General features: G+C 44.7%; 1 protein-coding gene across 1 annotated transcript in view; it reads left to right on the forward strand.

Annotated features, from left to right (window-relative positions):
* The first annotated feature begins 1,428 nt into the window (after positions 1–1,428).
* The window catches only part of CHD7 (chromodomain helicase DNA binding protein 7), a 146,599-nt gene continuing 125,773 nt past the window's right edge, over positions 1,429–22,254 (forward strand). The window contains exons 1-2 of the mRNA XM_029923243.1: positions 1,429–1,489; positions 1,773–1,893. The gene's annotated coding sequence lies outside the window, so the exon portion shown is untranslated. The remainder of the gene's footprint in view (positions 1,490–1,772; positions 1,894–22,254) is intronic.

A 22,254-nucleotide genomic window follows, 5' to 3' on the forward strand; every position in this document is an offset into this window, starting at 1 on the left:
CTCCTTCCCCTCTGGGCACTGAGGGAGGCCCGCCCTGGTTAGGCCCCTGGCCCTGGCCACAGCCTCTTGTTCTGCTCCTATAACCCTTAGCACACTTGTGGTTAGTGTCCCTTGTGTCCCGGTGGGAAATCTGAGTCCCTCCAACAGGCTTGGCCACCCTCACAGAGGTGCCTAGTGGATGAATGAATGGAGGGACTCAGTGGTGACGGTGACGGGGGGCACTGAGGGTGCAGCTGGCCCAGTGAGTGGGGAAAAGGGGTTCCGGCAGCCACAAAAGGGTCAGGGAAATAGTCTTTCGGAAACCTTTTGGTTTTTGAGTTTGCACGATAGGTACATGCATGTCTCCTGTGATCAGTGACAAATGTCACTGGAGAGAGACATTAGGGTTTACCCTTCGATGTTAAGAAACGGCAGTGACATTGACATGATGTGCTCCTGAATGAGATCAGGCTTGAGAGCTGAGTGGGGCTACATTTTGGGGGTGCATTTTCCATTAAGAGGGACGCATGGTCCACTGCTGTTCTTCTAGTTGAGTATGTTCTTCATAGAACCAGCTAGAGCCTGGCCCCATCAGGGAGCTGCTTAGCACACCGAGGGTCCTGCAGACACTGACAGTTTGGTGAAGGGTGTTTCACCGCCTCCAGCTGTAGAAGTGTTCACGGTACTGAGTTCTTAGATAGAAGAGAGCCATGGAAAGGCCCCAGAACATGGCTTCTCAGTGTTCGGTATATTTTGTGTATGGTAACATTCCACCTTTAAAAAAAGGGGGGGAACAAAAAACTAGCTACGTGATAAGTTGGAAAAACCCCTAAACTTGGGAAGGAAATCTGAGCTCCTGTTTTATTTCCAAAGCTACTATATATGGGCAAACCCCTTACCGGTTCAGGCCTCATTTCTGCATTTTTAAAGGTGGGAACCTTGACCTTGCACAGGCTACTTGGTAGGACAGTGGGCCCAGTGAGACGGCGCCCTGTGGCTGCCCTCCAGCCGCACTGCTTTCGGCACCTGCACTGCACACAGGCCCAGCTGGGACCTTGGAGTTCCCGCGGACTCCCCGCTTTGTCTCCTACACTGCGCCAGGTTCACCCTCACACTCTGTCGGCTCTGCCCTCAGAGTCTGCAGAATCAGATGACTTGTAGCCCCATGTCTGCTGCCCTGTGCAAGGGCTGTGTCCTCCTGCTGGCGGGGCCAGATTGCCGTCGCCTTTGTCCCCCACGGTCTGTTTCCACGGGAGAGATGCCCGAAGTGTTTCCGTGCTCACCTCCCTCCTCGCTGCACCCTTAGCAGTGGCTGTCCCCAGAGACTTTCTGGGGGGTCCTTGGGTTCAGATACCTCACGGCCTCTGCACTTGGTCCTCTCCCACCCCAGGAGCAATCCTCTGGGGCATCTGACTTTCCCCTAACGCATCCTCATGGTCCTTTTTCCTAGGAGGCTCTCCGCACTGCCTGCTTGAAAACCACACCCCTGCAGGGGCGCCTGGATGACAAGGTCGATTGATGGTCTGCCTCTTGGTTTCAGCTCAGGTCATGATCTCAGAGTGGTGGGATTGAGCCCCGCATCGGGCTCCGATCTCAGCATAGAGCCTGCTTAGGATTCTTTGTCCCTCTACACCTCTCCCCTGCTCTCTATCTGAAATAAAATGGAAAAAAAAATCATGCCCCTTCCTCCAAACTCCTTTCCCCCTTCTGTGCTCTAGTTTTTCTCTTGTTTTGCCTTTTCATTACTTAGTTGTGTTTTACTTATTTACTCAGTTTGACTCTATCCTCACTAGGATGTCGTTCAGCTCCATGAAGGGGAAGACCGTTCCCATATGACGTTTACCGGTGCGTCCGCAGTGCTGAGAACAGGGCTTGACCTGCGGCAGGTGCTCCATAAATATTTGCTGCGTGCCGGTATGTGGAAGTTAATCACTGGAGGGAAGATGTCATCAGTTCGCTTCTTTGTAACACGTAGTTTTTGGCATGAATGCAGCAGACAAAACATCATGAATGATAGTGAATATTGTTACACTGTGGCGGAGACATCTCTCTGAGGTGGCCCAAATAGCAACCTGAATAGCAAGTTAGATTTTTTCCCTTCTGTTTATATATTTAAAACTTTTTAAAAAATGTTTTATTTGTATTTTGAGAGAGAGAGAGAGAGAGTGAGAGTGGGGGAGGGACAGAGAGAGAGAGAGAGAGAGAGAGAGAGAGGGAGGGAGACACAGAATCTGAAGCAGTCTCTAGGCTCTGAGCTGTCAGCACAGAGCCTGGCGTGGGACTTAAACTCATGAACGGCAAAGTCATGATCTGAACTGAAGTCGGGTCGCTTAACCAACTGAGCCACCCAGGCATCCCTCCCTCCTGTTTAGATTTAGGTCAAGCCTTTTTAGACCAGAGTAACTCATGGGTGATGGTGTTTCTTTCTTCAGGGTGTCCCATTGGGGCACATGACATCTCCTCATGTTGTTTACTCATGATGTTTAGTTTGGTCACTTGATGAAGGTGTTACATTCTGTCTTGAAAAGGAAATTATTGGAATTAATTCTTAACCTTATTTTGTTGTCACATTACAAATATGGCAATTTGGCTGCTTGAAAATGAAGGAACCTGTGTCATTGTAATGTTTTCACTTAGTTACTTTTGGTTATGATGTAAACACTTTGGTTAGTCAGTCATTAGACTTGGCAGTACCTTTTGTGTAGGACTTTGCTGAGAACTCAAAACTATGTCACTTTTATCTCACTGTATATTTTGTGTATCTAGAGAGAGGGGTTAATGTGCTCCTGCCGTAGACTCAGTAGAACCTAAGTCCCAGTTTCTTCACTAGTACTTCCCTCTTGGTCACACTGCCACTTAAGTGGCTCTGTAGTGAACCCTTAGCTGTGCAAGGGTGAGTACGTGTGGAGTAACTAGCTGTGAAAGTTGACTGATTTAAGTTGGACAGTATACATTCTAGACCATCCCTTGAGTAAATAAATGTGTGGCACTTTGGATCCGGGAAAGAATTTGTCACTCGTGGGGTAGGGACCTGTGGAGATGACAGACTTTCTTTTTGATTCAGATAAGTCTACATTATGGTTTCAGATGGGTGGACTGAAATAACTTTTGAATCTCTCCAAGCAGGAATGTGGAAAATCTGGGCGTCTTTCATTTTGAACCCCCACAATTAAGTTTAAATAGATAGATCATATTTGTATTATTTTATACCTTTAAAATATTTGGAACACGTGTGAGGTTTCAGGGATTCACACATCCTCCCACCCCAATTCTCTTGAAAGTGAAATATCAGACTGACACATCCTTATCAGTATTGGTTAAATGTGCTCGCTGTCGCTTGTCTTGTTCGTGAGTTACTACTTGATCTGCCCTTTGTACTAGGAATTCCAGGGGCCCTGAGACAATAGGGGTGCACCGGGCAAGGAGACCTCAGCTCGGCAGACCCCTGTCACAACGTGCAGGACTAGTGTGTGCTGCTCTGGGGAGCCCTGCGAAGGAAAGCCAAGGACAGATACGGAGCGCAGACAACAGGTGTCCTTGCTGTGAGAAGGTCAAGGCTTTGCGACATTGCGTGGCCCAGCCGAGTTACCAGCTGACAGAGGTTGGATGGAGCCAGATCCACTTGACATGGGGGAAGAAAAATTGGAACGAATTTTTCCCTAACATCTGGCTGATTGTAAGGATGGTTATCCCAAAATATTTTCCTTGCACAAAGTGTGTAGAAAGTAGAAAGTGAAAGCCCCCATGCCCAGTAAATGTTGGTACATTAGTTATTCCCCTAGGCCTTTTGGTGGAGGTAGGTTTCCACGTGTTAGTTCGCCTGTTTCAGAATACTGTGCTGCTGTTTTCATATCAATACACAGGGCTGTCCCTTAGCTCAGACACTGACATCCTACCCCATGTGACTCCACTTGCCTGACCTCCTTTAATGGACATCTAGGTCATGTCTAAGTGTGTCACTACTGAAAACAGCGCTGCTTCACACACATCTCCGTGCACCTTTAGGATACAGTTCTAGAAAAGATTGTCACGGGGTCACAGACTGTGTTCTTTTTCTATATGGTGTGTGTTCCTGGATGGCCCCGAAAGGCCACATCATTTCATAAGCTTTTCAGTGGCGTGGGAGTTGCCCATTTTTTCTGCACTTGCCCACTCGGCACGTTATTGTCCTTTGCCAATTTGATACGTGCCCTTTGATGATCAGTGAAGTCGAGTATCTTTCCTTTCGTGTTTTGGCCTTTTGTGTTTCCGAAACAGTTGTCCTGTAGCCCACTGAGCCGGAGGGCCTCTGGCGCCTGGGTGCGCTTTCTCTGATCGGAGAGCAGATGCGAGCCTGTGCTCTTCTCTCCTGTCTAGTGGGGAGTGGGGGTTAAGACTGGGGGATTGTCCCAGACAGTGGCTCCTTGGCTGCCTACTTAACCTTTAAATTCCCCCCCGCCCCCGTTTCTGTTCCTATAATGGGGGTAACATGGATCAAATGAATGAGCCTTACCACGCAGCCTGGCACATAGGCAAATGGGTCCATGAATATTTACCACGGTCAGTGTGGGAAATGACTGTCCCTCACTCCCGTGTTCCTGTGGAAATCCCCGTGGGTCTTCCTCAGCTGCTTTGACTCTTTGAGTCTCTGTGTCTGTCACGTGTTCTGCGGGTGAGGTCCTGGACCAGCAGCATCAACCTTTGCGTGGCACCTGAATACTTTCCTTCCGGAGTTGGTTAGGGACTGAATTTTGTCTCCCCCAAATTTGGATGTTGAAGCTCCAATGGCAATGTGACTATATTTGGAAAAAGGGCTCTTATGGAGATAATTAAGGTTAAGTGAAGTAACATGTTGGGGCCTGAACCCAATAGGATCGATGGCCTTGTAAGGTCTAGCTGTATTGTATTGGCTTAAAATTGTTCGTTCATATTATCTACATGATTGTCCTGGCGGACTAGTGCCTACCTGCAGTGTCATTGTTTCTAGACCATCAGTTCATGCATTGGAGTGACCTGGAAGAATTTGTGAAATACATATTGCTGGCCCTGACCCCAAGAATTTCAAATTTAGTAGGTCTGGGTTGGCCTGAGAAGTCGCATTCTAGCGAGTTCCTTTAGGCGTTGCTGCCACTGGTGTAGGACCACACTTGGAGAATAAGTATGCCAATAGTGTGTGGAAGAGATTTCAGACAAGGGCCCAGAAGACTTGGGGTAGGGGTATTGGGTCTTCCACCCAACTATGGCAGTCTTTTAAACTCTCAAGACTCAGTTTCACCATCTGTAAATGGGATAATATTTGTACTACTTATCTCCTAGGGTTATTGAAGCTAACTAAGATACACATAAAAAAAAGCTTTTGGGTCCTTCTCTGATCTCAGAATAGGAGTGTGAATGCAGTGAGAATAGGAGTGTGAACATCTCATTCTTGTAAAAAGAAAAAATGGGCGAATGCCAAAGCATTTTTATAGTAAGCTATAAAGCGAAAGTAAGGTACTCTTCTTATTTCTACTGGAGACTGCCTAGTCATTTGATTTGCTGGCTCTGGAACTTTCTCATCTCTGCATTCCCTGCCCCAACTTCTCTTGAAAGCCAGGCATTTTAGCCAAGTAACCTTCGCTGGGGAGTCTGTGGCTCCGTATCCTGGCTCTCTCTTGTTAAGGATACCTCTGGCTTTTTGGTGATCGTGGCAGTGGTAATTACTGAGATTCTAGTTCTTGATGGTAAAACTTGTGGCCGTGCTCTCCATGTCCAGGGTATCATATTTTCATATTTGAAGGGTCTTTTGTTTTGTTTTTTTGTTTTGCCATGTCGAAATGTTTTATGATGTGTAAGTTTTACGTGTGTGTGTTGCATTTTTCAGTGATGCTGCTGACCAATAATACATTATATGTTAATACAAATAACATAATTTTTGTGAAAAATAAGTGTTTTCCAAAGCAAAAGTTTGGTGACAATGAAGGGTGTTTTTCTTTATGTTTTTGTAAATCTCTTTACAAAACCTCAAGAGAAGACCGTTAGATTTTGATAGCGCTTCTGCATTCCGTCTGTTGTAATACGTTGTTTTGGTTGCAGAACATGAAGAAAATATGGCATGCATATTTGTAATCAAAAAGGGACGAATATTTGAATGGTTATTTTAGATATTTTTATGCTACCCTAAAACTATAAGGAGTAGTTTTGGAAGGTGAGTTGCAATGTGGAATCTGAAATCATATCAGTGAAATTTTTGTATTTGGTTTCAGGAAAATGCATTGGTGTATCTTGCCCTTTGAGCAGGTCTTTTATCTGTGTCTATGGTTTTGTAACATCATGAATTGGTAGTTTGGAAAATATTGGTTTAGTGAGTTACATAAATCTTTCAGAAGTTGACACATTTCATTATAGAGTATTTTAAAAATTTTATTCCTCTTATGATACCTAATAAAAAATTCTTCGAGTATTGGGAAGCTGTCAAGTTCATGATGGTGGATACAGATTTTCCAAAATTCTGATTTTTGCTTCAAAACTCAAATTTTATCATTGGCAACAAAACTTGCAATGGTTTCCCGTAAGTGACAGAATTATTTGGTCTGTATTTGAGAAAATGCCCGCCACACACTCAAATCAGAATAACCAGAGTTTATTAGTAGTGGCTTTTCCCCCAGTAAAAACGTGTTCTTTGGAAAAATCTTGCAACTTGGTCAACAAACTCTTTCTCCATCTACCTTGAATTGAATGGCATTATGGCATTAACCGCCGTCAAGAAGATGCGGACATATGGGAATGACACCTAGAGTGCAAATGTCTGTGCGTGTTGAAGGGCTTAGCACCTGGAGACATGTTGGTGAAGCATCTACTCTGCTGGTTAAAAGGAAAAATTCTCATGACACAGTTGACTTAATACACCAGAAATTATGCAAATGAATGTTGTTTCCTTCAGCATAGTGGCCTTGGAGACACAACACCACAGTCAGCGATAACGCCAGCCGTTAGAACAGAACGCTTTTAGAATGCCACCTTATTTGGAATGGCTTCAAGTTATGACTTGAGCTTACTCCCTAGATGCTGTTTGGGTGCACTCTTAAAATTGCATTGCCTCAATTTTCTGGTAACATTTTTTCCCAAGCATACATACCATTATCTAGTCTGAGAGGATGCTGTTGCCTAAGTGAAAATAACGGGGTACATTCTTTGGCCGTTTAGGGTATTTATTACAGCGGGAGCCAGCACTAGTCTTGGAGTGGGAGGTGTAGGGCTGGGTCTTCATTGTCTCTGTGACTCCGTGAATGACCTTGAAGAAAGCATTTACCTTCTCACTGTTTCTCTGGAGGGTCAAGTGATTGGATTAGATCTTGAGTCTTGTAGCACTCACGTCCTGTGATTCCCAGATCCTAGATGCATGAAAGCAGGATCTCCTTTGTCGTCTGTGAAGGTGTCCACCCAGGGACTCACTCTGCAGTCTGCTCGTCCCTTCTGCCTGCCCTGTCTCCACCCTGGCAAGGCAACAGGCTTCTGTGGTTGTGAGTTCTAAAAGGCATTTTTGCTCCTTAATATGGCAGAAGAGCTCAGAGGTTGGCCTCATACCATTGGCGATTGGTTCTGTCGGCTCCCGTGGACATACCTGGTATGTGTGGGGAGAAGCTGGGAGCAGGGAAACCTAGGTGACTAGGTTCAGGCTGGTGCAGAATGTGGGGAGAACGGTTAATGTTTACCTTGTGTTGTGTTGCAAGGCATTCTGTTAATGGCCGCCTGTGACCATCCAGTGAAATCACTTCAAAGCAGCCCTTGGAGGGAGGTGATGGCTTACTTCCTGGGCCCTGCTCTTCCCTCTCCCCAGGGGGCCCCAGGAAAGGGACCTGGTGGGTTTTAGTGCTCCAAGCCTGCTAACCATAGAGGTGTCCTTCTAGATTCCGGATATGGGACCCGTGCTGATGGTGGGTTGTTAGGGAAGGAGATGTTTTAAAGAAATGTTCTGTGATCTTTTCTGGAAGTTTTTAATAAAAATTATGGAAGCTGAGGTCAAGGATGGCTTGAAGCTGAAAGTGTGTGTGTGTGTGTGTGTGTGTGTGTGTTTGATGGGAGAGTTCTTCTGCCTGCATAGTTAGGGGAATCTGAGGATAGAAGTGTCCTAAGCTAGATCTTCAAGACTAATCATAGCACATAAGAAAAATTTTAATATAGTTTCTATAGTAAACATGTTTGTGGTAAGAATTTGAACTCACATTATCCTTACAGCCTCCCTCATGACAGCCGACATTAACCTAATTTTGCTTTTGGAAAAGGAAGTTAAAGAGGTTGCTTCGCAGCCAAGTTTGTTGAGCAGACAAATGGGACATGGGAAGAATAGGATGCCATGTTACATTCTGAACCCATGAATTGTTAATTTTAATGGAAGGATTACAGTCGTGTGGCCAGGAGTTTATATTATTGGTGATTAGGGAGAGATTGTGTGCTGCTAGCCTTGTTTAGGAATAAGGATTGCAAGGGGTCTCATTCTTCTGAGAAATCTGCTGTGGGTCACCACATGGTCTTTGGACCAGCACTTCAGACATTTAGGAAAGGCCCTGGCTACCCTGAGGCCTTATTGATAGAGAGGTGCCCACAGGTGCCCCCTGCCCTGAGTGCCCTTTCTCTAGGTGGGCTGAAGCGGAGGGGTTCCCTGTGATGTCTGTGGGAGCATTGCAAGCAGATGCCTTCTGAGGTGTGGCGGCTTCCTGATCTTACCACTGGGCCAGGTGCTACTGTACCGTATGGGGGTGGGGGCAGTTACTTGAGTTACTAGTGGTTCCCACGTTTTAGTGGGGTGCGGATACTTTCTAAAATGTGTATCTTACTAAACAGCATAGCTTAAAACCTTTAGAGTGATTTACTTCTCCCTCCATGAATTCAGAATGAATCCTATAGAGTAGTAACTCTAGAATTATTGGATTATTTACATAATATATGTGTGTTCAGTTTATCTGTTTAATTGTTTTCTTATATCAATTATCAGTGCTTTTTGGAATTTGGATTATTTTTCTCTCACCAGAAGTGTGAATTTCAGAAGAGGACAGCTATTTTCCCAAGTGTGAAGTGCTTAGGTCGGTGTCTTAGAGTGGTGGGGTTTCTGCCATTTTGTCCAGCCCTCTCTCCACCTCCCTCTCCACAGAGGAGGGACCAAGAACCAGAGAGGCTGACCAACTGGATCAAGGCCACACAGCCTGGTGGACACATTTTGTGTAAACTTCTCACATTAAAGAAGAAGATATGTGATCATCTGCATTGTCTACTAGTTTCTGTGCCAGGGACTGTGTTAAGTGCTTTATGAATACCATCTAATTTAGTCCACTAGAATTAGAGATAGGCGGAATTTTCATTTCTGGAGCCCGACGTCATTTCAGAGTTGGTCTCAGACCTTAGTGGGTCCATGGTGCCCTTGGGAGCAGGCCACTTTGGTCTGTTGGTTGCAGGGTCTCTTGTGGTTCCATACAAATTTTGGGATTGTCTGGTCTATTTCTGTGAGAAATGCCTTTGGGATTTTGATAGCTTTGGGGAGTGGGGACATTTTAATAACATAAAGCCTTCCAGCCCAAGAGCACTGTAGTATCCTTCCCCTTATTTGTGTCTTCAATTTTGTTTCTTCTGACTCACACCTCATAACTCCTGCCTCTCTAAATTGCACAACCACTCAAAGCCATGGGAATGAAACCACATCCACTTACTGTTAACTTTGCATCTGCGCCCATCCTTCGGCTTGCCTCGTGGAGGAGGCGTGGTCTTCTCCCACTCCTGCCCCCTCCTCAGAGACTCATGCCCGTAACTGTCCCCCTTTGTTTTTGTGTCCCCCCTTACACCTCTGGCTGTCTTTGTCTCTTCCTGTCAGTGTTTCGTATTTTATCTACAAATGCTTAGTGCTCACCACGTGGCAGATACCGTTCTAAGTGCTTTACAAATATTAATGCACGCAGTTCTAATAACTTTGGAGTAAATACCCTTATTATCCCCATTTTCTATGGAGGCACAGAGAGACTAAGGGGTTTCCCCAGGGCTGTGTGACTTGTGTTTAAACACAATCCCCTTTCTCATGCTGGCTAGACAGATCCAGGCCTTGATCCGTCTCCTCCCCTGCTGCCCACTGTCTCTTCACCTTGTCGGCCGAAGGTTGGCAGCCGTCTCTACTTTTCTCTCCTCCTGTCACCTGCTTAACGTGATCACTGGAGCCTCTGCCTCTACTCATTTATAGAAACTTTTTTTTTAATGTTTATTTTTGAGAGAGAGGTGGGAAGACGGGCAGAGAGATAGAAGGAGACATCGAATCTGAAGCTGGCTCCAGGCTCTGAGCTGTCAGCACAGAGCCTGAAACGGGGCTCAAACCCATGAGTGGAGCCATGAGACCATGACCTGAGCCGAAGTTGTATGCTTAACCAACTGAGCCACCCAGGCGCCTCTATAGAAACTGCTCTTAACAGAGTTACTGATACCCCCGCTATGGAGTCTGGTGGACTCTCTTCTTTCTCTATAGCTTTCAAACCTGTTGATCACCTCCTTTTTAAGGGTTTGTTTGTTGGTGTTTGCTCTTGTTTTGCTGGCTACTGCTTCTGCTGGCCTTGTAAGAGTTGGTGCTCCTCCCAATTCTCCCCTTGTTTTCTCTTATCACTAAACATATTTTCTGAACGATCTTATCTGCTCCAAGACTTTGCCTTCCTTCTGTTTGTCACTGGCCCAGACAGCCATATCTTCAGCTCAGCCTTCTCCCTTGAGCTCGTTGCTTTTATATTATATGGCCTCCTGGCCAGCTCTATGTGAATCATTTCTACACCTCACCTCCACCCAGTGTAAACTCTCCTTCTCTTCTGTTCTCAATGTCCTGGCAATCGGTATTACCCTCTGCTCAGTTGCCCAAGCCCGAGTCCTGTCATCCTGGAGGCTTTTTCCTCCTGCAGCATCCAGTCAGAGGCTGAGTCAGATGGTCGGCTAGTTCTTCTGTGCCTTGGGTGTGTCCCTGTTCTTCTTTGCCCACACCATCGTCTTCTACCTGAATTCCTGCAAGATCCTTGACACCGGGCTTCTTGGCCCTGCTCTTGTACCACTGCAGCTCTCCGGATCTGCGATCCGCATGTCGGTAAGGGGGATTCCTTCCCAAATGTACATCTTTCCTAAACAGAATGGCCTTGATAGCGACTCCTCCGAGAATTTGGAATGAATTATGACGCCCTTTGAGGTCTAGCCTCCACTTAAGGTAAGCCATATTGAGGTGTTTGCGGACATCTGAGCATATGCTGCTCCCCTCTACCTTCTCTTCCCCTGCTGGCCCTCTAGGTCCCTGCTCGGATAGAGTCCTCTGTCTTCCCTGGTGAAAAGTCAACAGAGATCTGTGTTTGCTGTGTCCAGTTCAGTAGCCACTACCCACACGTGGCTGTTGAGCACTTGCTCGTGGCTAGTGTGACTGAAGAAGTGGATCTGAAACTCGACGTAATTTCAGTTCACTGAAATAGCCGCATGGGGCTAACGAGAGGGTGCCTGTGTGCTTCTCGGTGTCCTGTTCTTATCTCCACCAAAACACTTCCCCAAGAACAACAAAATACTAGCTGATAGTACTGGAGGGGCCAGAAGAAGTTCACAAAAAACAAGCTTAAGAACTCAAAGTGCATTTATATGAAGACATACGGATATTATAATGTGGGAAAATAATTTTATTAAAATAGGATTTTGCCTTATCAAGAAGCAGTTATTATTTTTAGCATAGTCACATGGCTACTTGTTTTATACCAGATTTCCATCTGAAATGGTTAGATATAAGCTGTGAACCGAAGGGGCCCAGGGAAGTTAACAATCAAAATTTATTTCAGACATCTTATTGTTTGTAGATGCCAGGTAACCTTATAGTTTTTAATGATAACTTGTTATCGGGTTGTTAGCAATTATTGATGGAACTTGAAATATATGAAAAGGCAGTGAGAGTATAGAGAACTTTGGACTCTTTTGGAGAAAAGGAATTCAAATATAATAAGCAATAAATAGAATTTAATGCATTTCTTTCTTTTAAATGTTTTTATTTGACAGAGAGAGAGAGAGAGAGAGAGGGAGGGAGGGAGGGAGAGAGAGAACAAGTAGAACAGGGGCAGAAAGAGAGAGAGAGGGAATCCCAAGGAGGCTCTGTGCTGGCAGGACAGAGCCCAACTTGGGGCTTGAACCCATGAACTGTGAGGTCATGACCTGAGCCGAAACCAAGAGTTGGGTGCTGAATCGACTGAGCCACCTAGGTACCCCTAATGCATTTCTTTCCTGGGCATCCAGGTTATAGGTAGAATGTATAGTAGCAAGAAGAGGTTGCTGGGTTCTTTGGACCCTGTTGATGGGGAACATGCCAGACCATTGTTTGGGGAGGTTCTTTCTGAAGGCTTGAGTAGGTCATCACACAAATAAGGAGTTGTAGAACGAGGAAATCGTTACCAGTATGCGCCTCCCTGTTTAAACAGCACAGTATCAGTGGAGACATGGGAGATGTTATAATTCCCTGTCCCATCCCTTTCCTCCATTGTGTAAATAAAACCTTAGGGATGCAGTCCAGCTTATTGACTCTCCTACATTTTTGTGGCGGGAGGAGGGGCATTAGTGAGCTACTGAAATGTCTGTTGTACAATTCCTTTAGCTGAGGCCCTGGGTCTGGCATCGGGGATACAGAGTGGTGGACATGAAATACAGGGTCTTAATGAACTTACCACTCCGGGCACCTTGGGCATGTGTATAAAGATACAATAGGGTAAATTGAAGTGGTTTATGATGAAAGAAATATTGAACTGTAGTGTATATTTGCAAGTTATCCTATCAATAGAACATCATTTACTTGAATAAAAATATATATGCAAAAATGGAAAACTGAAAAGCAAAAACAAAAGATTTAACTTCATCCTACAAAGAAGTTATAAATTTTTCTGAAAAGCTGCTAACTACCAAGTTTGTATGCAACCACTAAAAGTTATTTGCGCGCTGATGATCTAAATCAAATACTAAATGGTATTTTAGAACGTTTCCCTTTACCATGGTGAGAAAAAAGCTCTAATCTCCCTGCTTTAATTTTAGTGCATAGGAATGTTGGTCATTAAATATGCCGAGATCTTGACAGGTGCCCAGCCTGGAGCACGGAGGGCTTGTGGGTATGTTTGAAGTAGAAACTTGAGCTATGTGGTCCTTCTGCACACTGTTTGCTCTTTTCAGGTACATACTGCGATCTGGAAAATACAGTGCAGAGCAGTATTCTATTTAACATGACACTCTGACTTATACGCAGAATCTTTAAGGCTATTTTAAGAAATTTGAGATCCGTGGGGCACCTGGGTGGCTCAGTTGGTTCATTGTCCAGCTCCTGGTTTCAGCCTGGGTGGTGACCTCACAGTCATGGGACCAAGTCCATGTGGGGCTCAGCGCGGAGCCTCCTTGGGGTTCTGTCTCTCTTCCTCTCCCTTTGTTTCTGCCCTTCCCCCTCCGCTGTGCACATGTGCGTGTGCACGCTCTCTTTCTCTCTTTCTCATAATAAAGAAACTTAAAAAAAGAAATTTGATATGTTTATAATAGCCACTGTTTTTTAAAGGCAACAAACTCTTGGTAGCATGGTTAGAAACCCTTATGCATATTCTCCAGAATTGTTTTTGTAGGAAAACTGAGTATTTTCAAATTATTTCTGAGAAATGGGCACAAAATAGAGATTTTGATATGTTTAGAGATATGAATATGGGGGAGGGAGCATGGTGCATGTATCACTGGAGAGACTTTATTTAGATTTCTTTAGTGGCATCATAATTTTACTGGCAAGTGGTGTATACTAAAGTCACTAAAACCATACCAACAAGTGGGTGCAGCAGTCTTTGGAGCCGCTGTTTAAAAAAATTTTTTTTAAGTGTTTATTTTTGAGAGAGACAGAGACAGAAAGTGAGCCAGGAAGGGGCAGAAAGAGAAAGGGAGACACAGAATCCGGATCAGGCCCCAGGCTCGCAGCTCTCAGCACAGAGCCCAATGCGGGGCTCAAACCCACAAACCGTGAGATTGTGACCCAAGCCAAAGTCAGACGCCAAACTGACTGAGTCACCCAGGTGCCCCGAGACTCGTATTTTAAAGCTGAGTAGATGTCTGTCTCTTTTGTATTTTTTTGTTAAACCAAGTACCACATTCTGTGATGAAGTTTCATCGGTAGCCTTAAATTATCTTGATTGTCCTCATTATGGGAAACAAATGTCACACTGGGTAGTAGCCCCTCTTCTCACTTTGCCTTTTCTTACATTACGTTCTCTTTTACTTGGTAACCTGAGGTGAACTTCATAGTGACCTAGGATCAAAATGAACACCAGGCAGGAATTTATAACTACATTAGTAGGATCCGTTTTCAAAACTAAAACATAAATTTTACCTGTAAGTCAGAATGCTATCCTGGTATCAGGAATCTTGTACACTCCTGTAAAAAGTACTTAACATTGGAATTGGTTACTGGAGTGATTTTTAGGAGGAATATGTGAGTCAGAAGTGGGTCATTCCAGTCAGTGTTCAACGACATGGAGGAGTAAGGTGCTTTGCGGTAAAATAATAGAAGAATTTGTTACAGAATGTATTGTAATTCGGGGGGGCAGATGTAGGCTTCTGGACTAATTTGCTCAGAATAACATAAAAGGCACCTTGTTTTGCCCACAGTGCTCAGCTAATTGGGGAAAGAAGCTCGGAAAATTTCTGGGTAAGGAGGAAAGGGGCCAGCTGAGGATCGAGCCTTTGCTGGGAGGACAGGAAGCTGTAAAATTAAAGATGCAGAGTCTGTGGACGAAACTGTTGTCTTTTCTTACGTGCCAGGAGGGATGAAGACATTTAACTTGGCTAAAAACTGCGTCAGGCTTATTTATGTATTTAGTGACAGTAAATGGACAGTTTTGATTATCAGTAGTTACATTTTAGACCGGTTGTGATGACCAAACAGTTTTGACGGCCGTGGCCCTGTCGGACCTCCTGACATCCCTGCTGAGCGTCACAGGCACCGGAACAACGGCTCCAACTTCGTCCCAAGAGTGATCATGAACAATGGATGTGAAGCTCCTTACTGTATATTTCAGCCCTGTTTCCATTTACTTTGTCAAATATAATTTCTGTTCACAGAGAAATGTAATGCTGCAGTCCCAGAATAAGTGACAGTTGTTTTCGTCCTTTTCCCGCATTCATTTACCTTTTCGAGTGTACGTGCAGTTTTCCAAAATAACTTTCTCTAATCCTCTTCCAGGGGCTGCCTCAGCCCTGCTTTGTAGTTGTGTGTCGCTCTTACATTGCTTCCCTGATGGAAATTTAGATTTTTCTAACTCCGGTATATTCCTCTTTTGCGTGAAATACAGGATCTTAAACAACCTTCCAGTTACTGTTTGACCTCTACCCTCGGCCGGTGACACTTTGCCTGTCTGTGCTCTCAGGTCTATTCATGATGGCTAAGGCTTCTCATCGCATGTGCTCTGCTCTAGCAGAGAAAACAGATATGTTATTTTCAGCTGTGGTAGCGCCCCTCTCCTCTAAGGAAAAGAATGCTGGTAGTGTGTATCAGAGAAGACTGTTTGCTACAACTTTTCTTCCCCTGTATTTCAAATCAGGCAAAGTTGGGTACAGAATTGGGGAGATTTACACTCCCCCCTGGCATATGAGACAGGATCCTCTTTTCAACATTTTAGAACCCTTGAAAATGCAAAAGAATGTAGGCAATTGTCAGATCAGTTAATCAGGGACAACTGTAGTAAATACACAGAAAGCACAGTTTTTACAAGAGCAGTTGGCTATTTGCCTTTTTTCCCCAGCCCCTCAGCATGTTGCCCGTGTGCTCCCCCCCCTCCCCCCCCCCGGATCCTCCAGTGGTTCAGGGTCAGCTTATAGGAGTTTGTGACTGGCGGGGCACCCTTGGATGGAGGGTGGTCCCAGGCTGCTCCTTCCTTCCCTCCTTGTAATCTGTTCTCACTTTTTGTAGGCTTGATGTCACTTAGGTGGGGCGTGCCCGCGCGTGTGGTCAGTTGTTTGAAAAAGGTGTAGATAGACTGAATAGAGCAATATATTTTTAAACAATGACTTATTAGGCTAATAAACATGTGGCATCATTTGCTTTTATAGATCAACCATGTTTTGTTTGTTTAAACTATGCCAGGATATTTTACAATATTAAGCAAGACATACCAGCAATCACCAGATTTGTAAAATTTATGTTACTCTTCCATTGGTTTGCACTATAAACATCCTTGCCAAGGGGATTGAAGTACATTTCTGAAGTTTAATTTTTTCCTGTCCCAAATAAATAACATTAAAAAAGTTCCATTTATCTATTTCTGGACCTGTGTCTGCTTTTTCTGCATCGATAATAAAATTAATTAAGATAGCATTAAAAAGGGGCATGTGGGTGGCTTAGTTGGTTAAGCATCCAACTTTGGCTCAGGTCACGATCTCACAGTCCATGGGCTTGAGCCCCGCATTGGGCTCTTTGCTGATAGCTCAGAGCCTGGAGCCCTTCTTCAGATTCTGTGCTTCCTTCTCTCTTTCCCTCCCCTGCTCATGGTCTCTCTCTCTCAAAAATAAATAAACATTAAAAAGGAAAAGATAACATTAAGGAAATATGGGATAGAGGTGCCCGGGTGGCTCAGTCAGTTAAGTGTCTGACTTGATTTCAGCTCAGGTTATGATCTTGAGGTTTGTGAGCTCAAGCCCTGCATTGGGCTCTGCACTGACAGTATGGAGCCTGCTTAGGATTCTGTCCCCCTGCCCCCTTCCCCACTCAAACAAATTTTTTAAAAATCTAGGATAGATTGCACAGTTTGTATGGATACATGTTTTACATGTATGGAGAGCATAGATGTGTGTATGGATGTTCTCATTTCTTCGGCCACATTACACTGAGTACTCTGAGCGCTCTCCTGCTGGGCCGTGTGAGGGTGCGAAGGTGTGTACAGGAAGAAGGTCGCCCTAGACGTGTTCCTCCTACGTCTGTGGTGGGACAGGCAGGCTAGCTGGCCGCCTTCTCAGTGGGCTCGGTCTTTGAAGGAGCTAATTTCAGAGAGTGGTATTTCCATGTGGAATCGCAGGGTGTAAAGGTCATTCTCCAAAGGACATTGATTTCCACGATTCTTGTGGTTTAGTGGCACAACTTCTATAGAAGACAGTATGTGCCTTTTGGCCAATTTAGAAAAAAAGAAACCAGTGTTGTGGCCATGTGCTTGGTGTGCACTGTTAGCTGAGTGCTGTTTCATTAGTTGCCTTGAAGGAAAACATTGGCCCCTGCACCTTATATAGAAAAAAAAATCATCTTTATCTGAAAGGCAGCTCAGAATATCCAGACTCTCAAAGTGATGTAGAAATAACTGAAAGGTTTCTGCAAGAAGCCTGTGAAACAGTGTGTTACGCAATGTAGCATTAGATATTAATGTTAGCTGCATTTTTTTTTTTTTGGTCATGCAAAGTGATTGGCGAGCAGATGGATGTATCTTTAAAATCAAACCCCTTTGAGATGTCCCCTCCTTGTTAACCAGTACAAATTAAGATTTGTCACTAATTCATAATTCTTTGGATGAGGTGAGTATTGGTATTGTTTCTTGTCAGGAATGCCAAGGCTTTCCTTAAGTGTAAGGTAGCGCATCTTTGTGTCACCTGCTTTGTAATTCTTTGGGATGAGTTATTTGTTGGTTATTCATTCTCGTGTTAATTGAGGGGGCAGTGGGGCCCTAGAGGCTCCCCAGGTTTTCACACAGGAATCAGCAGAGGTCCTTGTTAATAAAATGCAGATTTCTGGGTCAGGAGGTCTGGGTTAGGACCCAAGGTTCTGCATCTCTCACCAGCTCCCCCAAAGGGCCAGTGGTCCCAGGACCCCTTTGAAAAGGCGAGGCTCTAAGTCTGCAGGGAGAGAGGCAGGCAAGAAAGTGCTTGGTGCTCCTGCAGCCCTTCCTTCCGTGCGACGAGAATACTAGAGAGGACTTCAGAGTCAGCCTGTGAAGGAAAGTGCTGAGGGTCTGGAAGTTTCCCCCAGACAGGTGGTAACCCGAGAGCTGAGATGATTAAGAGGCTGGACTGCACAGCGAGGGGGAAGGAGGCAGGTGTGGAGGCCAGGAAGGATGGCGGGCCTTTGTGCTCATTTCAGGGGCAGGGTGGGGATTTGGGAGGATGGAAGTCAGGGATCTGATTATGAAGTGCCTTCCACCCGCGCTGGAGCGTTTGGGCTTGATGAAAACTTATGGAAACTCCTTTAAGGATTTTAATCAGGGGAGAGACATGGGGTGTTTTGTGTTTTGGAAGATGGTTCATTCAGCTGTGTGAACTTGTTGAGACCTGACTTGGGAGATACAGTCGGACTTTAATGTTTTGTCCTTGACTAACACGGGACGGCCTGACTCCATCAGAGATGGTGTGAACTGAGAGGAGGAGGCGGACGTGTGGGGTCATTGGGAGGCAGAGTTAGCAGGTTGGGTGGCAGGTGGAGTATGTCGGAGGTGAGGGGGCATTTGCTAGAACAGCAGGCTGCATGGGGCGGGGCCACGTCTGCCTTATCCAGCTCGGTGTCCCAGTGTCTGGCAAATGTGTTAGGCGAAGCAGGCACTCATTGAGTGTTCTCTAAATGACCGAGTGATGGGAAGGGTAGAGGCTTACTGCCCACTGTCTGGCGGGTCACGGGGGCGGGCGGAGCCGGCGTTGGCTGCCACGGGGGGTGCTGACGGAACAGGTAGGAGCACGCTGTACGTCCATCCCGAGCACGATTTTTCCTGTAGAAAATACATATCTCTTCAGTTAGTATCAGCGTATTTCGGGATTATTTCATGTAATAAATGGAAGCTAACTGTAGATTTAATTATTTTCTCTCTTCTTTTTTTTTTTGGTTTTATTTTTCATATGGTACTTGGACCAACATAGAGCTTTTGAAGCACTCCGAATACTTCTTTGTTCTCATTCTATCTTTTCCTTCCAATAAAATAGCAAATAAGAATAATGCTCAGGGGTGCCTGGGTGGCTCCGTCGGTGAAGCATCCAAGTTTGGCTCAGGTCACAACCTCGCGTTTGTGGGTTTGAGCCCCGTGTCGGGTTCTGTGCTGACAGCTCAGAGTCTTGCGCCTCCTTCCGATTCTGTCTCCCTCTCTCTCTGCTCCTCCCCTGCTCACACTCAGTCTTTCTGTCTCTCAATACTAAATAAACATTAAAATAATTTAAGTAATGTATAAAGCCATTAAGAAAAATAGTGGCTTTACTATACAGCTATGTAGATTCTTGGTTGTAAAAATTAGGTTTGCAAATATTTTATTAAAGAGCAATGGTAATATGGCAATTATAAGTGAAAAGGATTGAAATTATTCATAAGTGTTGCATTTTATATAGTAGAGAAGCATTCTTAACACAATAAAAATTTCTTGTTAAGAAATGGAAATATGTGTTGGGAGATATTACAGGCAGGAGAAATTTTGTAGGTTGAAAATAGAGTTAATTAACATAAAATGTGATAAGTGGAGCAAATGCTGTGAATTTCATGACAAGGAGTAGGTATGGCCCTTCTAAAGGATACTTTGAGAGAAGGCTCCCAGCAGGAGAAAAGAGTCATTATCAGAGAGAATTGCTACTATCTAACATGGTCTTTGTCTAAAAATGTTAGCTCTAAGAAGAAACATAGTAGCCATGGAATTGTCCATAGAATTTTTGCAGTGGTGGGAATGTTGCAGGATGGACTGGACATATAAGTATAGTGAGCACTTGAAATATCGCTCATGTGACTGAGTTACTGAATTTAAAGTTTTGTTTTGTTTTAATTTAAATAGCAACATGTGGCTCATGGCTGTTGTGTAGGACAGCACATGCGTAGCGTGTTGACACTTCCCGAACATAGGAAGAAAATGTGGTCTTTCCGGGGTGGGCCGGGGTTGGGGGGCGGTTCAGGAAGGGCCCCAGTTTGGTCCGTGAGGCCAATCTGGACCTGACTAGTGGTGAACTGATGTTGGCGACTTGGACGCATTTCTTGATTCTTTATCTGGGTCCTGCAGTGAACACTGGCCTGGGTAGACTTCCTCTTCCCCAAGTGGCTCTTGGGGGCTGTTAGTGGGCACTGATGCCCACAGGCCTGATGATCCAGCAGATCCCTGAGTACCATTACTCAGCGTTGCTGAGCCCTTCATCATTTGTGTGGCCACCCATCACCTTGTGGGTCCTCCCTTTGAAATGATTTGTAACCTGGATGATGGAGAGGTGTCCTAACAGGCTGTACTGTGGGTGGGGACGTGTGTTCTTCCAGCTGCTGGCCACTGCCTTGGAAATGCCGATGCACGCTCTACCGGATCCCGGAGTCATTGTCACAGGCTACAGGCCTCAGGCTCTCTGGAGGTGCGGGAGAGACACTTAAAGAGAACAATCACGAGCGAAGCTATAGAACCCCGGATAATCTTCACCAACCAAAAGGCAGTTCTTTGGAATCCACGCTTGCCCATATGTGTTAGAGATTTATGAGAATGGCTTCCTTTGGATGGCATGCTGCCGGCACAATTGGATAGAAAGGGATTGTGCTAGGGAAGATATTTGCACGTGAAAGTGTTCTGTAGTCACGTACCTCCTGGCCAGTTTCCCAGGTCACTGTGATATTGAACTGAAACTTGGCTGCAGAAATGCCAGATTATTTTGGGAAGAGCGACATTGTTAAGCCTTGTTTATGTAAGTTTTGGAAGTCAAAGATTCCCTTCAAACTATTACTATATAATTTAGCACAACTTATTTCTCTCATCTTGGTTTGCTGTATGCCCTTTGCTTTCAGTCGTGATTCTCTGTGTGTCACTCCCTTGTTTTTGGGATCTGCCTAGTTTTCATCCTGTGTGTTGACCCCAAATTACCCAGTAGCCTCAACATACTGCTAATTCACTCTTGCTTCCTCAAAGTTATAGGTAGTGTAATTAACAATGTTGGTTTGAAAGGAAACTCTCCTTCTGTTTGGTGGTCCCCACAGTTCAGTGACTGATCTCTGAGAAAGACAGAGCCGGTTTAGGCCTTTAATAAGTTGTGCTTGCTAGTAAGCTGCCATTCCTTCTGCACGGTTCTCTTTTGTCTTTGGCAATTATTCTGTCATGAAAACATTTGGTAGAAGGTGTTTCCTTCTCTCAGTCTATAGAGAGGTTTTTCTAATCTGTTAGAGGAAATGGGTTTGGATTAGAAGGTCTCCAAAGTACTTGCCAATTCTCAGGTTTTCCTCATCAGCTTCCCTGTGTGTCTCTGATGCCGCATAGGTGACTGATCCCTGAGCTGTCTCGCGGAGTCCCTCGCCGCCTGCCCGGACACATTCACCTCCTGCACTGTCATTCTCATCTCAGAAAATACTTGCCAGTTAGGGCACTGAGTGGAAACGTCCATTATCCTGTCTTCTTTGCATGTTTCTGTCCCGTTTACTATGTAACATCATGCATAGTTAGAATACTTGCCACTGTAAATTCCCGGGAAATGTTTTGTAAAACAGCGTCCTAAGTTTTCTGAATCTTACTTCTTCTTTAAGGTTTATCACTTGCAGATGAGTTCTCTGAGGACAAAGGGAACATTGTTGGTTTTTGTTCACTGAGCTGTTTCTGGGCCAGTCCCTGGGTCATAAGCAGGTACTCCGTAAATGTAGTTTGAATACATAAATGTGGTTTGAGATTTAGCTTGAATTTTATTTAAAGTCAAATCAGACATAAATACATCTTGAATATTTATCACCCAAGTGATAATTATGAGCATTATTTGATAACACCGACAACTTGTATTTCTGATTCTTCTTTTTAATAATCTGTCACTACGCTGACCAGCATGGTGGCCACTACCCCACGCGCACAGTGTCACATGAACTGTGGCTAGCAGAAGTAGAGACATGCTGTGTGAAACACACCCTGGGTTTCAAAGGACTCAGTACCACACAGTGTAAACAGTCTCATTACTGTTTTAATGTTGATTACATGTGGAAGTGATAATCTTTTGCATCTTCAGTTAAATAAAAATTATTATTAAAAATAATTTGACTCTCTTTTGGTTACTTTTAAATATGGCTGATACAAAATTTAAAATGACACTGATGGCTCTGATTTGGTGGCTCATTGAACAGCTGATCCATCCTGACATAGAAAACGTGGGTACTGAGTGCAGAGAAGGGGGCAACCCACCTCCCAAAAAGAGTTTTAAAGGAACATCTTTGATAGAAACAAAATTAGATGTTGCAGCTGTGACTTGGGAAAGTGGGCATGCGAATGGACTTGATCAAATTAAAAAAGACCAAAATAAATTAATTAGATTAGCTCAGATCAGAAATATGAAATCCAGCTACCAGATGGATTCCTAGCACAGTCGCCAGCCAAG

Source organism: Suricata suricatta, chromosome 15 (genome assembly GCF_006229205.1).
Source record: "Suricata suricatta isolate VVHF042 chromosome 15, meerkat_22Aug2017_6uvM2_HiC, whole genome shotgun sequence".
NCBI classification, from domain to species: domain Eukaryota; kingdom Metazoa; phylum Chordata; class Mammalia; order Carnivora; family Herpestidae; genus Suricata; species Suricata suricatta.